Below are 17993 nucleotides of genomic sequence, written 5' to 3'. Positions count from 1 at the left end.
CTCGGTCTGCTGCTTTTATCCCCCATCTCGGGCCTCGGTCTGCTGCTTTTATCCCCACTCTCGGGCCTCGGTCTGCTGCTTTTATCCCCACTCTCGGGCCTCGGTCTGCTGCTGCTTTTATCCCCACTCTCGGGCCTCGGTCTGTTGCTGCTTTTATCCCCACTCTCGGGCCTCGGTCTGCTGCTGCTTTTATCCCCACTCTCGGGCCCTGGTCTGCTGCTGCTTTTATCCCCACTCTCGGGCCTCGGTCTGTTGCTGCTTTTATCCCCACTCTCGGGCCTCGGTCTGTTGCTGCTTTTATCCCCACTCTCGGGCCTCGGTCTGTTGCTGCTTTTATCCCCACTCTCGGGCCCTGGTCTGCTGCTGCTTTTATCCCCGCTCTCGGGCCTCAGTCTGTTGCTGCTTTTATCCCCACTCTCGGGCCTCGGTCTGCTGCTGCTTTTATCCCCACTCTCGGGCCTCGGTCTGTTGCTGCTTTTATCCCCACTCTCGGGCCTCGCTCTGTTGCTGCTTTTATCCCCACTCTCGGGCCTCGGTCTGCTGCTGCTTTTATCCCCACTCTCGGGCCTCGGTCTGCTGCTGCTTTTATCCCCACTCTCGGGCCTCGGTCTGCTGCTGCTTTTATCCCCACTCTCGGGCCTCGGTCTGCTGCTGCTTTTATCCCCACTCTCGGGCCCTCGGTCTGTTGCTGCTTTTATCCCCACTCTCGGGCCTCGGTCTGCTGCTGCTTTTATCCCCACTCTCGGGCCTCGGTCTGCTGCTGCTTTTATCCCCACTCTCGGGCCTCGGTCTGCTGCTGCTTTTATCCCCACTCTCGGGCCCTCGGTCTGTTGCTGCTTTTATCCCCACTCTCGGGCCTCGGACTGCTGCTGCTTTTATCCCCACTCTCGGGCCTCGGTCTGCTGCTGCTTTTATCCCCACTCTCGGGCCTCGGTCTGCTGCTGCTTTTATCCCCACTCTCGGGCCTCGGACTGCTGCTGCTTTTATCCCCACTCTCGGGCCTCGGTCTGCTGCTGCTTTTATCCCCACTCTCGGGCCTCGGTCTGCTGCTGCTTTTATCCCCACTCTCGGGCCTCGGTCTGCTGCTGCTTTTATCCCCACTCTCGGGCCTCGGTCTGTTGCTGCTTTTATCCCCACTCTCGGGCCTCGGTCTGTTGCTGCTTTTATCCCCACTCTCGGGCCTCGGTCTGCTGCTTTTATCCCCACTCTCGGGCCTCGGTCTGCTGCTGCTTTTATCCCCACTCTCGGGCCTCGGTCTGCTGCTGCTTTTATCCCCACTCTCGGGCCTCGGTCTGTTGCTGCTTTTATCCCCACTCTCGGGCCTCGGTCTGCTGCTGCTTTTATCCCCACTCTCGGGCCTCGGTCTGCTGCTGCTTTTATCCCCACTCTCGGGCCTCGGTCTGCTGCTTTTATCCCCACTCTCGGGCCTCGGTCTGTTGCTGCTTTTATCCCCACTCTCGGGCCTCGGTCTGCTGCTGCTTTTATCCCCACTCTCGGGCCTCGGTCTGTTGCTGCTTTTATCCCCACTCTCGGGCCTCGGTCTGCTGCTGCTTTTATCCCCACTCTCGGGCCTCGGTCTGCTGCTTTTATCCCCACTCTCGGGCCTCGGTCTGTTGCTGCTTTTATCCCCACTCTCGGGCCTCGGTCTGTTGCTGCTTTTATCCCCACTCTCGGGCCTCGGTCTGCTGCTGCTTTTATCCCCACTCTCGGGCCTCGGTCTGCTGCTGCTTTTATCCCCACTCTCGGGCCTCGGTCTGCTGCTGCTTTTATCCCCTCTCTCGGGCCTCGGTCTGCTGCTGCTTTTATCCCCACTCTCCGGCCTCGGTCTGCTGCTTTTATCCCCACTCTCGGGCCTCAGTCTGTTGCTGCTTTTATCCCCACTCTCGGGCCTCAGTCTGTTGCTGCTTTTATCCCCACTCTCGGGCCTCAGTCTGCTGCTGCTTTTATCCCCACTCTCGGTCTGCTGCTGCTTTTATCCCCACTCTCGGGCCTCAGTCTGTTGCTGCTTTTATCCCCACTCTCGGGCCTCGGTCTGCTGCTGCTTTTATCCCCACTCTCGGGCCTCAGTCTGCTGCTGCTTTTATCCCCGCTCTCAGGCCTCGGTCTGCTGCTGCTTTTATCCCCACTCTCGGGCCTCGGTCTGTTGCTGCTTTTATCCCCGCTCTCAGGCCTCGGTCTGTTGCTGCTTTTATCCCCACTCTCGGGCCTCGGTCTGTTGCTGCTTTTATCCCCACTCTCGGGCCTCGGTCTGTTGCTGCTTTTATCCCCACTCTCGGGCCTCGGTCTGTTGCTGCTTTTATCCCCGCTCTCAGGCCTCGGTCTGTTGCTGCTTTTATCCCCACTCTCGGGCCTCGGTCTGCTGCTGCTTTTATCCCCACTCTCGGGCCTCGGTCTGCTGCTTTTATCCCCACTCTCGGGCCTCGGTCTGTTGCTGCTTTTATCCCCACTCTCGGGCCTCGGTCTGTTGCTGCTTTTATCCCCACTCTCGGGCCTCGGTCTGCTGCTGCTTTTATCCCCACTCTCGGGCCTCAGTCTGTTGCTGCTTTTATCCCCACTCTCGGGCCTCGGTCTGTTGCTGCTTTTATCCCCACTCTCGGGCCTCGGTCTGCTGCTGCTTTTATCCCCACTCTCGGGCCTCGGTCTGCTGCTGCTTTTATCCCCACTCTCGGGCCTCGGTCTGCTGCTGCTTTTATCCCCACTCTCGGGCCTCGGTCTGCTGCTTTTATCCCCACTCTCGGGCCTCGGTCTGCTGCTGCTTTTATCCCCACTCTCGGGCCTCGGTCTGCTGCTGCTTTTATCCCCACTCTCAGGCCTCGGTCTGCTGCTGCTTTTATCCCCACTCTCGGGCCTCGGTCTGCTGCTGCTTTTATCCCCACTCTCGGGCCTCTGTCTGTTGCTGCTTTTATCCCCACTCTCGGGCCTCGGTCTGCTGCTGCTTTTATCCCCACTCTCGGGCCTCAGTCTGTTGCTGCTTTTATCCCCACTCTCGGGCCTCGGTCTGCTGCTGCTTTTATCCCCACTCTCGGGCCTCGGTCTGTTGCTGCTTTTATCCCCACTCTCGGGCCTCGGTCTGTTGCTGCTTTTATCCCCACTCTCGGGCCTCGGTCTGCTGCTGCTTTTATCCCCACTCTCGGGCCTCGGTCTGCTGCTTTTACCCCCACTCTCGGGCCTCGGTCTGTTGCTGCTTTTATCCCCACTCTCGGGCCTCGGTCTGTTGCTGCTTTTATCCCCACTCTCGGGCCTCGGTCTGTTGCTGCTTTTATCCCCACTCTCGGGCCTCGGTCTGCTGCTGCTTTTATCCCCACTCTCGGGCCTCGGTCTGTTGCTGCTTTTATCCCCACTCTCGGGCCTCGGTCTGTTGCTGCTTTTATCCCCACTCTCGGGCCTCGGTCTGCTGCTGCTTTTATCCCCACTCTCGGGCCTCGGTCTGTTGCTGCTTTTATCCCCACTCTCGGGCCTCGGTCTGTTGCTGCTTTTATCCCCACTCTCGGGCCTCGGTCTGTTGCTGCTTTTATCCCCACTCTCGGGCCTCGGTCTGTTGCTGCTTTTATCCCCACTCTCGGGCCTCGGTCTGTTGCTGCTTTTATCCCCACTCTCGGGCCTCGGTCTGTTGCTGCTTTTATCCCCACTCTCGGGCCTCGGTCTGTTGCTGCTTTTATCCCCACTCTCGGGCCTCGGTCTGTTGCTGCTTTTATCCCCACTCTCGGGCCTCGGTCTGTTGCTGCTTTTATCCCCACTCTCGGGCCTCGGTCTGTTGCTGCATTTATCCCCACTCTCGGGCCTCGGTCTGCTGCTTTTATCCCCACTCTCGGGCCTCGGTCTGCTGCTGCTTTTATCCCCACTCTCGGGCCTCGGTCTGTTGCTGCTTTTATCCCCACTCTCGGGCCTCGGTCTGCTGCTGCTTTTATCCACGCTCTCGGGCCTCGGTCTGTTGCTGCTTTTATCCCCACTCTCGGGCCTCGGTCTGCTGCTGCTTTTATCCCCACTCTCGGGCCTCGGTCTGTTGCTGCTTTTATCCCCACTCTCGGGCCTCAGTCTGTTGCTGCTTTTATCCCCACTCTCGGGCCTCGGTCTGCTGCTGCTTTTATCCCCACTCTCGGGCCTCGGTCTGCTGCTGCTTTTATCCCCACTCTCGGGCCTCGGTCTGTTGCTGCTTTTATCCCCACTCTCGGGCCTCGGTCTGTTGCTGCTTTTATCCCCACTCTCGGGCCTCGGTCTGTTGCTGCTTTTATCCCCACTCTCGGGCCTCGGTCTGCTGCTGCTTTTATCCCCACTCTCGGGCCTCGGTCTGCTGCTGCTTTTATCCCCACTCTCGGGCCTCGGTCTGCTGCTGCTTTTATCCCCACTCTCGGGCCTCGGTCTGCTGCTGCTTTTATCCCCACTCTCGGGCCTCGGTCTGCTGCTGCTTTTATCCCCACTCTCGGGCCTCGGTCTGCTGCTGCTTTTATCCCCACTCTCGGGCCTCGGTCTGCTGCTTTTATCCCCACTCTCGGGCCTCGGTCTGCTGCTTTTATCCCCACTCTCGGGCCTCGGTCTGCTGCTGCTTTTATCCCCACTCTCGGGCCTCAGTCTGTTGATGCTTTTATCCCCACTCTCGGGCCTCGGTCTGCTGCTGCTTTTATCCCCACTCTCGGGCCTCGGTCTATTGCTGCTTTGATCCCCACTCTCGGGCCTCGGTCTGTTGATGCTTTTATCCCCACTCTCGGGCCTCGGTCTGTTGATGCTTTTATCCCCACTCTCGGGCCTCGGTCTGCTGCTGCTTTTATCCCCACTCTCGGGCCTCGGTCTGTTGCTGCTTTTATCCCCACTCTCGGGCCTCGGTCTGCTGCTTTTATCCCCACTCTCGGGCCTCGGTCTGCTGCTGCTTTTATCCCCACTCTCGGGCCCTGGTCTGCTGCTGCTTTTATCCCCACTCTCGTGCCTCGGTCTGCTGCTGCTTTTATCCCCACTCTCGGGCCTCGGTCTGTTGCTGCTTTTATCCCCACTCTCGGGCCTCGGTCTGCTGCTTTTATCCCCACTCTCGGGCCTCGGTCTGCTGCTGCTTTTATCCCCACTCTCGGGCCCTGGTCTGCTGCTGCTTTTATCCCCACTCTCGTGCCTCGGTCTGCTGCTGCTTTTATCCCCACTCTCGGGCCTCGGTCTGCTGCTGCTTTTATCCCCACTCTCGGGCCTCGGTCTGTTGCTGCTTTTATCCCCACTCTCGGGCCTCGGTCTGCTGCTTTTATCCCCTCTCTCGGGCCTCGGTCTGCTGCTGCTTTTATCCCCACTCTCGGGCCTCGGTCTGCTGCTGCTTTTATCCCCACTCTCGGGCCTCGGTCTGTTGCTGCTTTTATCCCCACTCTCGGGCCTCGGTCTGTTGCTGCTTTTATCCCCACTCTCGGGCCTCGGTCTGTTGCTGCTTTTATCCCCACTCTCGGGCCTCGGTCTGCTGCTGCTTTTATCCCCACTCTCGGGCCTCGGTCTGCTGCTGCTTTTATCCCCACTCTCGGGCCTCGGTCTGCTGCTGCTTTTATCCCCACTCTCGGGCCTCGGTCTGTTGCTGCTTTTATCCCCACTCTCGGGCCTCGGTCTGCTGCTGCTTTTATCCCCACTCTCGGGCCTCGGTCTGCTGCTGCTTTTATCCCCGCTCTCGGGCCTCGGACTGTTGCTGCTTTTATCCCCACTCTCGGGCCTCGGTCTGTTGCTGCTTTTATCCCCGCTCTCGGGCCTCGGACTGCTGCTGCTTTTATCCCCACTCTCGGGCCTCGGTCTGCTGCTTTTATCCCCACTCTCGGGCCTCGGTCTGCTGCTGCTTTTATCCCCACTCTCGGGCCTCGGTCTGTTGCTGCTTTTATCCCCACTCTCGGGCCTCGGTCTGTTGCTGCTTTTATCCCCACTCTCGGGCCTCGGTCTGCTGCTGCTTTTATCCCCACTCTCGGGCCTCGGTCTGCTGCTGCTTTTATCCCCACTCTCGGGCCTCGGTCTGTTGCTGCTTTTATCCCCACTCTCGGGCCTCGGTCTGCTGCTTTTATCCCCACTCTCGGGCCTCGGTCTGTTGCTGCTTTTATCCCCACTCTCGGGCCTCGGTCTGCTGCTGCTTTTATCCCCACTCTCGGGCCTCGGTCTGCTGCTGCTTTTATCCCCACTCTCGGGCCTCGGTCTGCTGCTTCTTTTATCCCCACTCTCGGGCCTCGGTCTGTTGCTGCTTTTATCCCCACTCTCGGGCCTCGGTCTGCTGCTGCTTTTATCCCCACTCTCGGGCCTCGGTCTGCTGCTGCTTTTATCCCCACTCTCGGGCCTCGGTCTGCTGCTGCTTTTATCCCCACTCTCGGGCCTCGGTCTGCTGCTGCTTTTATCCCCCCTCTCGGGCCTCGGTCTGCTGCTGCTTTTATCCCCACTCTCGGGCCTCGGTCTGTTGCTGCTTTTATCCCCACTCTCGGGCCTCCGTCGGCTGCTGCTTTTATCCCCACTCTCGGGCCTCGGTCTGCTGCTGCTTTTATCCCCACTCTCGGGCCTCGGTCTGCTGCTGCTTTTATCCCCACTCTCGGGCCTGGGTCTGCTGCTTTTATCCCCACTCTCGGGCCTCGGTCTGCTGCTGCTTTTATCCCCACTCTCGGGCCTCGGTCTGCTGCTGCTTTTATCCCCACTCTCGGGCCTCGGTCTGCTGCTGCTTTTATCCCCACTCTCGGGCCTCGGTCTGCTGCTGCTTTTATCCCCACTCTCGGGCCTCGGTCTGTTGCTGCTTTTATCCCCACTCTCGGGCCTCGGTCTGCTGCTGCTTTTATCCCCACTCTCGGGCCTCGGTCTGTTGCTGCTTTTATCCCCACTCTCGGGCCTCGGTCTGCTGCTTTTATCCCCACTCTCGGGCCTCGGTCTGTTGCTGCTTTTATCCCCACTCTCGGGCCTCGGTCTGTTGCTGCTTTTATCCCCACTCTCGGGCCTCGGTCTGCTGCTGCTTTTATCCCCACTCTCGGGCCTCGGTCTGCTGCTGCTTTTATCCCCACTCTCGAGCCTCGGTCTGTTGCTGCTTTTATCCCCACTCTCGGGCCTCGGTCTGCTGCTGCTTTTATCCCCACTCTCGGGCCTCGGTCTGCTGCTGCTTTTATCCCCACTCTCGAGCCTCGGTCTGCTGCTGCTTTTATCCCCACTCTCGGGCCTCGGTCTGTTGCTGCTTTTATCCCCGCTCTCGGGCCTCGGTCTGCTGCTTTTATCCCCACTCTCGGGCCTCGGTCTGCTGCTGCTTTTATCCCCACTCTCGGGCCTCGGTCTGTTGCTGCTTTTATCCCCACTCTCGGGCCTCGGTCTGTTGCTGCTTTTATCTCCACTCTCGGGCCTCGGTCTGTTGCTGCTTTTATCCCCACTCTCGGGCCTCGGTCTGCTGCTGCTTTTATCCCCACTCTCGGGCCTCGGTCTGTTGCTTTTATCCCCACTCTCGGGCCTCGGTCTGCTGCTGCTTTTATCCCCACTCTCGGGCCTCGGTCTGCTGCTTTTATCCCCACTCTTGGGCCTCGGTCTGTTGCTGCTTTTATCCCCACTCTCGGGCCTCGGTCTGCTGCTGCTTTTATCCCCACTCTCGGGCCTCGGTCTGCTGCTGCTTTTATCCCCACTCTCGGGCCTCGGTCTGCTGCTGCTTTTATCCCCACTCTCGGGCCTCGGTCTGCTGCTGCTTTTATCCACACTCTCGGGCCTCGGTCTGCTGCTGCTTTTATCCCCACTCTCGGGCCTCGGTCTGCTGCTGCTTTTATCCCCACTCTCGGGCCTCGGTCTGTTGCTGCTTTTATCCCCACTCTCGGGCCTCGGTCTGTTGCTGCTTTTATCCCCACTCTCGGGCCTCGGTCTGTTGCTGCTTTTATCCCCACTCTCGGGCCTCGGTCTGCTGCTGCTTTTATCCACACTCTCGGGCCTCAGTCTGTTGCTGCTTTTATCCACACTCTCGGGCCTCGGTCTGTTGCTGCTTTTATCCACACTCTCGGGCCTCGGTCTTCTGCTGCTTTTATCCCCACTCTCGGGCCTCGGTCTGCTGCTGCTTTTATCCCCACTCTCGGGCCTCGGTCTGTTGCTGCTTTTATCCCCACTCTCGGGCCTCGGTCTGCTGCTGCTTTTATCCCCACTCTCGGGCCTCGGTCTGCTGCTTTTATCCCCACTCTCGGGCCTCGGTCTGTTGCTGCTTTTATCCCCACTCTCGGGCCTCGGTCTGCTGCTGCTTTTATCCCCACTCTCGGGCCTCGGTCTGCTGCTTTTATCCCCACTCTCGGGCCTCGGTCTGTTGCTGCTTTTATCCCCACTCTCGGGCCTCGGTCTGTTGCTGCTTTTATCCCCACTCTCGGGCCTCGGTCTGCTGCTGCTTTTATCCCCACTCTCGGGCCTCGGTCTGCTGCTGCTTTTATCCCCTCTCTCGGGCCTCGGTCTGCTGCTTTTATCCCCACTCTCGGGCCTCGGTCTGCTGCTTTTATCCCCACTCTCGGGCCTCGGTCTGCTGCTGCTTTTATCCCCACTCTCGGGCCTCGGTCTGTTGCTGCTTTTATCCCCACTCTCGGGCCTCGGTCTGCTGCTTTTATCCCCGCTCTCGGGCCTCGGTCTGCTGCTGCTTTTATCCCCACTCTCGGGCCTCGGTCTGCTGCTGCTTTTATCCCCACTCTCGGGCCTCGGTCTGCTGCTGCTTTTATCCCCACTCTCGGGCCTCGGTCTGTTGCTGCTTTTATCCCCACTCTCGGGCCTCGGTCTGTTGCTGCTTTTATCCCCACTCTCGGGCCTCGGTCTGTTGCTGCTTTTATCCCCACTCTCGGGCCTCGGTCTGCTGCTGCTTTTATCCCCACTCTCGGGCCTCGGTCTGCTGCTGCTTTTATCCCCGCTCTCGGGCCTCGGTCTGCTGCTGCTTTTATCCCCACTCTCGGGCCTCGGTCTGTTGCTGCTTTTATCCCCACTCTCGGGCCTCGGTCTGCTGCTGCTTTTATCCCCACTCTCGGGCCTCGGTCTGCTGCTGCTTTTATCCCCACTCTCGGGCCTCGGTCTGCTGCTGTTTTTATCCCCTCTCTCGGGCCTCGGTCTGTTGCTGCTTTTATCCCCACTCTCGGGCCTCGGTCTGTTGCTGCTTTTATCCCCACTCTCGAGCCTCGGTCTGCTGCTGCTTTTATCCCCACTCTCGGGCCTCGGTCTGTTGCTGCTTTTATCCCCACTCTCGGGCCTCGGTCTGTTGCTTTTATCCCCACTCTCGGGCCTCGGTCTGCTGCTTTTATCCCCACTCTCGGGCCTCGGTCTGCTGCTGCTTTTATCCCCACTCTCGGGCCTCGGTCTGCTGCTTTTATCCCCACTCTTGGGCCTCGGTCTGTTGCTGCTTTTATCCCCACTCTCGGGCCTCGGTCTGCTGCTGCTTTTATCCCCACTCTCGGGCCTCTGTCTGCTGCTGCTTTTATCCCCACTCTCGGGCCTCGGTCTGCTGCTTTTATCCCCACTCTCGGGCCTCGGTCTGCTGCTGCTTTTATCCCCACTCTCGGGCCTCGGTCTGTTGCTGCTTTTATCCCCACTCTCGGGCCTCGGTCTGTTGCTGCTTTTATCCCCACTCTCGGGCCTCGGTCTGCTGCTGCTTTTATCCCCACTCTCGGGCCTCGGTCTGTTGCTGCTTTTATCCCCACTCTCGGGCCTCGGTCTGCTGCTGCTTTTATCCCCACTCTCGGGCCTCGGTCTGTTGCTGCTTTTATCCCCACTCTCGGGCCTCGGTCTGCTGCTGCTTTTATCCACACTCTCGGGCCTCGGTCTTCTGCTGCTTTTATCCCCACTCTCGGGCCTCGGTCTGTTGCTGCTTTTATCCACACTCTCGGGCCTCGGTCTTCTGCTGCTTTTATCCCCACTCTCGGGCCTCGGTCTGCTGCTTTTATCCCCACTCTCGGGCCTCGGTCTGTTGCTGCTTTTATCCCCACTCTCGGGCCTCAGTCTGCTGCTGCTTTTATCCCCACTCTCGGGCCTCGGTCTGCTGCTGCTTTTATCCCCACTCTCGGGCCTGGGTCTGCTGCTTTTATCCCCACTCTCGGGCCTCGGTCTGTTGCTGCTTTTATCCCCACTCTCGGGCCTCGGTCTGCTGCTGCTTTTATCCCCACTCTCGGGCCTCGGTCTGCTGCTGCTTTTATCCCCACTCTCGGGCCTGGGTCTGCTGCTTTTATCCCCACTCTCGGGCCTCGGTCTGTTGCTGCTTTTATCCCCACTCTCGGGCCTCGGTCTGCTGCTGCTTTTATCCCCACTCTCGGGCCTCGGTCTGTTGCTGCTTTTATCCCCACTCTCGGGCCTCGGTCTGTTGCTTTTGTCCCCACTCTCGGGCCTCGGTCTGCTGCTGCTTTTATCCCCACTCTCGGGCCTCGGTCTGTTGCTGCTTTTATCCCCACTCTCGGGCCTCGGTCTGCTGCTGCTTTTATCCCCACTCTCGGGCCTCGGTCTGCTGCTGCTTTTATCCCCACTCTCGGGCCTCGGTCTGTTGCTGCTTTTATCCCCTCTCTCGGGCCTCGGTCTGTTGCTGCTTTTATCCCCTCTCTCGGGCCTCGGTCTGCTGCTGCTTTTATCCCCACTCTTGGGCCTCGGTCTGCTGCTGCTTTTATCCCCACTCTCGGGCCTCGGTCTGCTGCTGCTTTTATCCCCACTCTCGGGCCTCGGTCTGCTGCTGCTTTTATCCCCACTCTCGGGCCTCGGTCTGCTGCTTTTATCCCCGCTCTCGGGCCTCGGTCTGTTGCTGCTTTTATCCCCACTCTCGGGCCTCGGTCTGTTGCTGCTTTTATCCCCGCTCTCGGGCCTCGGTCTGCTGCTGCTTTTATCCACACTCTCGGGCCTCGGTCTTCTGCTGCTTTTATCCCCACTCTCGGGCCTCGGTCTGCTGCTGCTTTTATCCCCACTCTCGGGCCTCGGTCTGTTGCTGCATTTATCCCCACTCTCGGGCCTCGGTCTGTTGCTGCTTTTATCCCCACTCTCGGGCCTCGGTCTGTTGCTGCTTTTATCCCCACTCTCGGGCCTCGGTCTGCTGCTTTTATCCCCACTCTCGGGCCTCGGTCTGCTGCTTTTATCCCCACTCTCGGGCCTCGGTCTGCTGCTTTTATCCCCTCTCTCGGGCCTCGGTCTGCTGCTTTTATCCCCACTCTCGGGCCTCGGTCTGCTGCTTTTATCCCCACTCTCGGGCCTCGGTCTGTTGCTGCTTTTATCCCCACTCTCGGGCCTCGGTCTGTTGCTGCTTTTATCCCCACTCTCGGGCCTCGGTCTGTTGCTGCTTTTATCCCCACTCTCGGGCCTCGGTCTGCTGCTGCTTTTATCCCCACTCTCGGGCCTCGGTCTGTTGCTGCTTTTATCCCCACTCTCGGGCCTCGGTCTGTTGCTGCTTTTATCCCCACTCTCGGGCCTCGGTCTGTTGCTGCTTTTATCCCCACTCTCGGGCCTCGGTCTGTTGCTGCTTTTATCCCCACTCTCGGGCCTCGGTCTGTTGCTGCTTTTATCCCCACTCTCGGGCCTCGGTCTGCTGCTTTTATCCCCACTCTCGGGCCTCGGTCTGTTGCTGCTTTTATCCCCACTCTCGGGCCTCGGTCTGCTGCTTTTATCCCCACTCTCGGGCCTCGGTCTGTTGCTGCTTTTATCCCCACTCTCGGGCCCTGGTCTGCTGCTGCTTTTATCCCCACTCTCGGGCCTCGGTCTGTTGCTGCTTTTATCCCCACTCTCGGGCCTCGGTCTGTTGCTGCTTTTATCCCCACTCTCGGGCCTCGGTCTGCTGCTTTTATCCCCACTCTCGGGCCTCGGTCTGTTGCTGCTTTTATCCCCGCTCTCGGGCCTCGGTCTGTTGCTGCTTTTATCCCCACTCTCGGGCCTCGGCCTGTTGCTGCTTTTATCCCCACTCTCGGGCCTCAGTCTGCTGCTGCTTTTATCCCCACTCTCGGGCCTCGGTCTGTTGCTGCTTTTATCCCCACTCTCGGGCCCTGGTCTGCTGCTGCTTTTATCCCCACTCTCGGGCCTCAGTCTGTTGCTGCTTTTATCCCCGCTCTCGGGCCTCGGTCTGTTGCTGCTTTTATCCCCGCTCTCGGGCCTCGGTCTGTTGCTGCTTTTATCCCCACTCTCGGGCCTCGGCCTGTTGCTGCTTTTATCCCCACTCTCGGGCCTCAGTCTGCTGCTGCTTTTATCCCCACTCTCGGGCCTCGGTCTGTTGCTGCTTTTATCCCCACTCTCGGGCCTCGGTCTGTTGCTGCTTTTATCCCCACTCTCGGGCCTCAGTCTGCTGCTGCTTTTATCCCCACTCTCGGGCCTCGGTCTGTTGCTGCTTTTATCCCCACTCTCGGGCCCTGGTCTGCTGCTGCTTTTATCCCCACTCTCGGGCCTCGGTCTGTTGCTGCTTTTATCCCCACTCTCGGGCCTCGGTCTGCTGCTGCTTTTATCCCCACTCTCGGGCCTCGATCTGCTGCTTTTATCCCCACTCTCGGGCCTCGGTCTGCTGCTGCTTTTATCCCCACTCTCGGGCCTCGGTCTGTTGCTGCTTTTATCCCCACTCTCGGGCCTCGGTCTGCTGCTGCTTTTATCCCCACTCTCGGGCCTCGGTCTGCTGCTGCTTTTATCCCCACTCTCGGGCCTCGGTCTGTTGCTGCTTTTATCCCCACTCTCGGGCCTCGGTCTGTTGCTGCTTTTATCCCCACTCTCGGGCCTCGGTCTGCTGCTGCTTTTATCCCCACTCTCGGGCCTCGGTCTGTTGCTGCTTTTATCCCCACTCTTGGGCCTCGGTCTGCTGCTGCTTTTATCCCCACTCTCGGGCCTCGGTCTGCTGCTTTTATCCCCACTCTCGGGCCTCGGTCTGCTGCTGCTTTTATCCCCACTCTCGGGCCTCGCTCTGCTGCTGCTTTTATCCCCACTCTCGGGCCTCAGTCTGCTGCTTTTATCCCCACTCTCGGGCCTCGGTCTGCTGCTGCTTTTATCCCCACTCTCGGGCCTCGGTCTGCTGCTGCTTTTATCCCCACTCTCAGGCCCTGGTCTGCTGCTTTTATCCCCACTCTCGGGCCTCGGTCTGCTGCTGCTTTTATCCCCACTCTCGGGCCTCGGTCTGCTGCTGCTTTTATCCCCACTCTCGGGCCTCGGTCTGTTGCTCCTTTTATCCCCACTCTCGGGCCTCGGTCTGTTGCTGCTTTTATCCCCACTCTCGGGCCTCGGTCTGCTGCTGCTTTTATCCCCACTCTCGGGCCTCGGTCTGCTGCTGCTTTTATCCCCACTCTCGGGCCTCGGTCTGCTGCTGCTTTTATCCCCACTCTCGGGCCTCGGTCTGCTGCTTTTATCCCCACTCTCGGGCCTCGGTCTGTTGCTCCTTTTATCCCCACTCTCGGGCCTCGGTCTGTTGCTGCTTTTATCCCCACTCTCGGGCCTCGGTCTGCTGCTGCTTTTATCCCCACTCTCGGGCCTCGGTCTGTTGCTGCTTTTATCCCCACTCTCGGGCCTCGGTCTGCTGCTTTTATCCCCACTCTCGGGCCTCGGTCTGTTGCTCCTTTTATCCCCACTCTCGGGCCTCGGTCTGCTGCTGCTTTTATCCCCACTCTCGGGCCTCGGTCTGTTGCTGCTTTTATCCCCACTCTCGGGCCTCGGTCTGCTGCTGCTTTTATCCCCACTCTCGGGCCTCGGTCTGTTGCTGCTTTTATCCCCGCTCTCGGGCCTCGGTCTGTTGCTGCTTTTATCCCCACTCTCGGGCCTCGGTCTGCTGCTGCTTTTATCCCCACTCTCGGGCCTCGGTCTGTTGCTGCTTTTATCCCCACTCTCGGGCCTCGGTCTGCTGCTGCTTTTATCCCCACTCTCGGGCCTCGGTCTGCTGCTGCTTTTATCCCCTCTCTCGGGCCTCGGTCTGTTGCTGCTTTTATCCCCACTCTCGGGCCTCGGTCTGCTGCTGCTTTTATCCCCACTCTCGGGCCTCGGTCTGCTGCTGCTTTTATCCCCACTCTCGGGCCTCGGTCTGTTGCTGCTTTTATCCCCACTCTCGGGCCTCGGTCTGTTGCTGCTTTTATCCCCACTCTCGGGCCTCGGTCTGCTGCTGCTTTTATCCCCACTCTCGGGCCTCGATCTGCTGCTTTTATCCCAACTCTCGGGCCTCGGTCTGTTGCTGCTTTTATCCCCACTCTCGGGCCTCGGTCTGCTGCTGCTTTTATCCCCACTCTCGGGCCTCGGTCTGCTGCTGCTTTTATCCCCACTCTCGGGCCTCGGTCTGCTGCTGCTTTTATCCCCACTCTCGGGCCTCGGTCTGTTGCTGCTTTTATCCCCGCTCTCGGGCCTCGGTCTGCTGCTGCTTTTATCCCCACTCTCGGGCCTCGGTCTGCTGCTGCTTTTATCCCCACTCTCGGGCCTCGGTCTGCTGCTGCTTTTATCCCCACTCTCGGGCCTCGGTCTGTTGCTGCTTTTATCCCCACTCTCGGGCCTCGGTCTTTTGCTGCTTTTATCCCCACTCTCGGGCCTCGGTCTGTTGCTGCTTTTATCCCCACTCTCGGGCCTCGGTCTGTTGCTGCTTTTATCCCCACTCTCGGGCCCTGGTCTGCTGCTGCTTTTATCCCCACTCTCGGGCCTCGGTCTGTTGCTGCTTTTATCCCCGCTCTCGGGCCTCGGTCTGTTGCTGCTTTTATCCCCACTCTCGGGCCTCGGTCTGTTGCTGCTTTTATCCCCACACTCGGGCCTCGGTCTGCTGCTTTTATCCCCACTCTCGGGCCTCGGTCTGTTGCTGCTTTTATCCCCACTCTCGGGCCTCGGTCTGCTGCTGCTTTTATCCCCGCTCTCGGGCCTCGGTCTGCTGCTTTTATCCCCACTCTCGGGCCTCGGTCTGCTGCTGCTTTTATCCCCGCTCTCGGGCCTCGGTCTGTTGCTGCTTTTATTCCCACTCTCGGGCCTCGGTCTGCTGCTGCTTTTATCCCCACTCTCGGGCCTCGGTCTGCTGCTGCTTTTATCCCCACTCTCGGGCCTCGGTCTGCTGCTGCTTTTATCCCCACTCTCGGGCCTCGGTCTGCTGCTGCTTTTATCCCCACTCTCGGGCCTCGGTCTGCTGCTGCTTTTATCCCCACTCTCGGGCCTCGGTCTGCTGCTGCTTTTATCCCCACTCTCGGGCCTCGGTCTGCTGCTGCTTTTATCCCCACTCTCGGGCCTCGGTCTGCTGCTGCTTTTATCCCCACTCTCGGGCCTCGGTCTGTTGCTGCTTTTATCCCCTCTCTCGGGCCTCGGTCTGCTGCTGCTTTTATCCCCACTCTCGGGCCTCAGTCTGTTGCTGCTTTTATCCCCACTCTCGGGCCTCGGTCTGCTGCTTTTATCCCCACTCTCGGGCCTCGGTCTGCTGCTTTTATCCCCACTCTCGGGCCTCGGTCTGCTGCTTTTATCCCCACTCTCGGGCCTCGGTCTGCTGCTGCTTTTATCCCTACTCTCGGGCCTCGGTCTGTTGCTGCTTTTATCCCCACTCTCGGGCCTCGGTCTGCTGCTGCTTTTATCCCCACTCTCGGGCCTCGGTCTGCTGCTTTTATCCCCACTCTCGGGCCTCGGTCTGCTGCTGCTTTTATCCCCACTCTCGGGCCTCGGTCTGTTGCTGCTTTTATCCCCACTCTCGGGCCTCGGTCTGCTGCTGCTTTTATCCCCACTCTCGGGCCTCGGTCTGCTGCTTTTATCCCCACTCTCGGGCCTCGGTCTGCTGCTGCTTTTATCCCCACTCTCGGGCCTCGGTCTGTTGCTGCTTTTATCCCCACTCTCAGGCCTCGGTCTGCTGCTGCTTTTATCCCCGCTCTCGGGCCTCGGTCTGCTGCTGCTTTTATCCCCACTCTCGGGCCTCGGACTGTTGCTGCTTTTATCCCCACTCTCGGGCCTCGGTCTGTTGCTGCTTTTATCCCCTCTCTCGGGCCTCGGTCTGTTGCTGCTTTTATCCCCACTCTCGGGCCTCGGTCTGCTGCTGCTTTTATCCCCACTCTCGGGCCTCGGTCTGCTGCTGCTTTTATCCCCACTCTCGGGCCTGGGTCTGTTGCTGCTTTTATCCCCACTCTCGGGCCTCGGTCTGTTGCTGCTTTTATCCCCACTCTCGGGCCTCGGTCTGCTGCTGCTTTTATCCCCACTCTCGGGCCTCGGTCTGTTGCTGCTTTTGTCCCCACTCTCGGGCCTCGGTCTGTTGCTGCTTTTATCCCCACTCTCGGGCCTCGGTCTGTTGCTGCTTTTATCCCCACTCTCGGGCCTCGGTGGGCTGCTGCTTTTATCCCCACTCTCGGGCCTCGGTGGGCTGCTGCTTTTATCCCCACTCTCGGGCCTCGGTCTGCTGCTGCTTTTATCCCCACTCTCGGGCCTCGGTCTGCTGCTGCTTTTATCCCCACTCTCGGCCCTCGGTCTGTTGCTGCTTTTATCCCCACTCTCGGGCCTCGGTCTGTTGCTGCTTTTATCCCCACTCTCGGGCCTCGGTCTGCTGCTGCTTTTATCCCCACTCTCGGGCCTCGGTCTGCTGCTGCTTTTATCCCCGCTCTCGGGCCTCGGTCTGTTGCTGCTTTTATCCCCACTCTCGGGCCTTGGTCTGCTGCTGCTTTTATCCCCACTCTCGGGCCTCGGTCTGCTGCTGCTTTTATCCCCACTCTCTGGCCTCGGTCTGTTGCTGCTTTTATCCCCGCTCTCGGGCCTCGGTCTGCTGCTGCTTTTATCCCCACTCTCGGGCCTCGGTCTGTTGCTGCTTTTATCCCCGCTCTCGGGCCTCGGTCTGCTGCTGCTTTTATCCCCACTCTCGGGCCTCGGTCTGCTGCTGCTTTTATCCCCACTCTCGGGCCTCGGTCTGCTGCTGCTTTTATCCCCACTCTCGGGCATCGGTCTGCTGCTTTTATCCCCACTCTCGGGCCTCGGTCTGCTGCTTTTATCCCCACTCTCGGGCCTCGGTCTGCTGCTGCTTTTATCCCCTCTCTCGGGCCTCGGTCTGCTGCTTTTATCCCCACTCTCGGGCCTCGGTCTGTTGCTGCTTTTATCCCCACTCTCGGGCCTCGGTCTGCTGCTGCTTTTATCCCCACTCTCGGGCCTCGGTCTGCTGCTGCTTTTATCCCCACTCTCGGGCCTCGGTCTGCTGCTGCTTTTATCCCCACTCTCGGGCCTCGGACTGTTGCTGCTTTTATCCCCACTCTCGGGCCTCGGTCTGTTGCTGCTTTTATCCCCACTCTCGGGCCTCGGTCTGTTGCTGCTTTTATCCCCACTCTCGGGCCTCGGTCTGCTGCTGCTTTTATCCCCTCTCTCGGGCCTCGGTCTGTTGCTGCTTTTATCCCCACTCTCGGGCCTCGGTCTGCTGCTGCTTTTATCCCCACTCTCGGGCCTCGGTCTGCTGCTGCTTTTATCCCCACTCTCGGGCCTCGGTCTGCTGCTGCTTTTATCCCCGCTCTCGGGCCTCGGTCTGCTGCTGCTTTTATCCCCACTCTCGGGCCTCGGACTGTTGCTGCTTTTATCCCCACTCTCGGGCCTCGGTCTGCTGCTGCTTTTATCCCCACTCTCGGGCCTCGGTCTGTTGCTGCTTTTATCCCCTCTCTCGGGCCTCGGTCTGCTGCTGCTTTTATCCCCACTCTCGGGCCTCGGTCTGCTGCTGCTTTTATCCCCACTCTCGGGCCTCGGTCTGTTGCTGCTTTTATCCCCACTCTCGGGCCTTGGTCTGCTGCTGCTTTTATCCCCACTCTCGGGCCTCGGTCTGCTGCTGCTTTTATCCCCACTCTCTGGCCTCGGTCTGTTGCTGCTTTTATCCCCGCTCTCGGGCCTCGGTCTGCTGCTGCTTTTATCCCCGCTCTCGGGCCTCGGTCTGCTGCTTTTATCCCCACTCTCGGGCCTCGGTCTGCTGCTGCTTTTATCCCCACTCTCGGGCCTCGGTCTGCTGCTGCTTTTATCCCCACTCTCGGGCCTCGGTCTGCTGCTGCTTTTATCCCCACTCTCGGGCCTCGGTCTGCTGCTGCTTTTATCCCCACTCTCGGGCCTCGGTCTGTTGCTGCTTTTATCCCCACTCTCGGGCATCGGTCTGCTGCTTTTATCCCCACTCTCGGGCCTCGGTCTGC

This window comes from Heptranchias perlo, chromosome 15 (assembly GCF_035084215.1).
Source record: "Heptranchias perlo isolate sHepPer1 chromosome 15, sHepPer1.hap1, whole genome shotgun sequence".
NCBI classification, from domain to species: Eukaryota; Metazoa; Chordata; class Chondrichthyes; order Hexanchiformes; family Hexanchidae; genus Heptranchias; species Heptranchias perlo.
The sequence above is the reverse complement of the archived record's forward strand: the minus strand, read 5'-3'. Positions refer to the sequence as shown.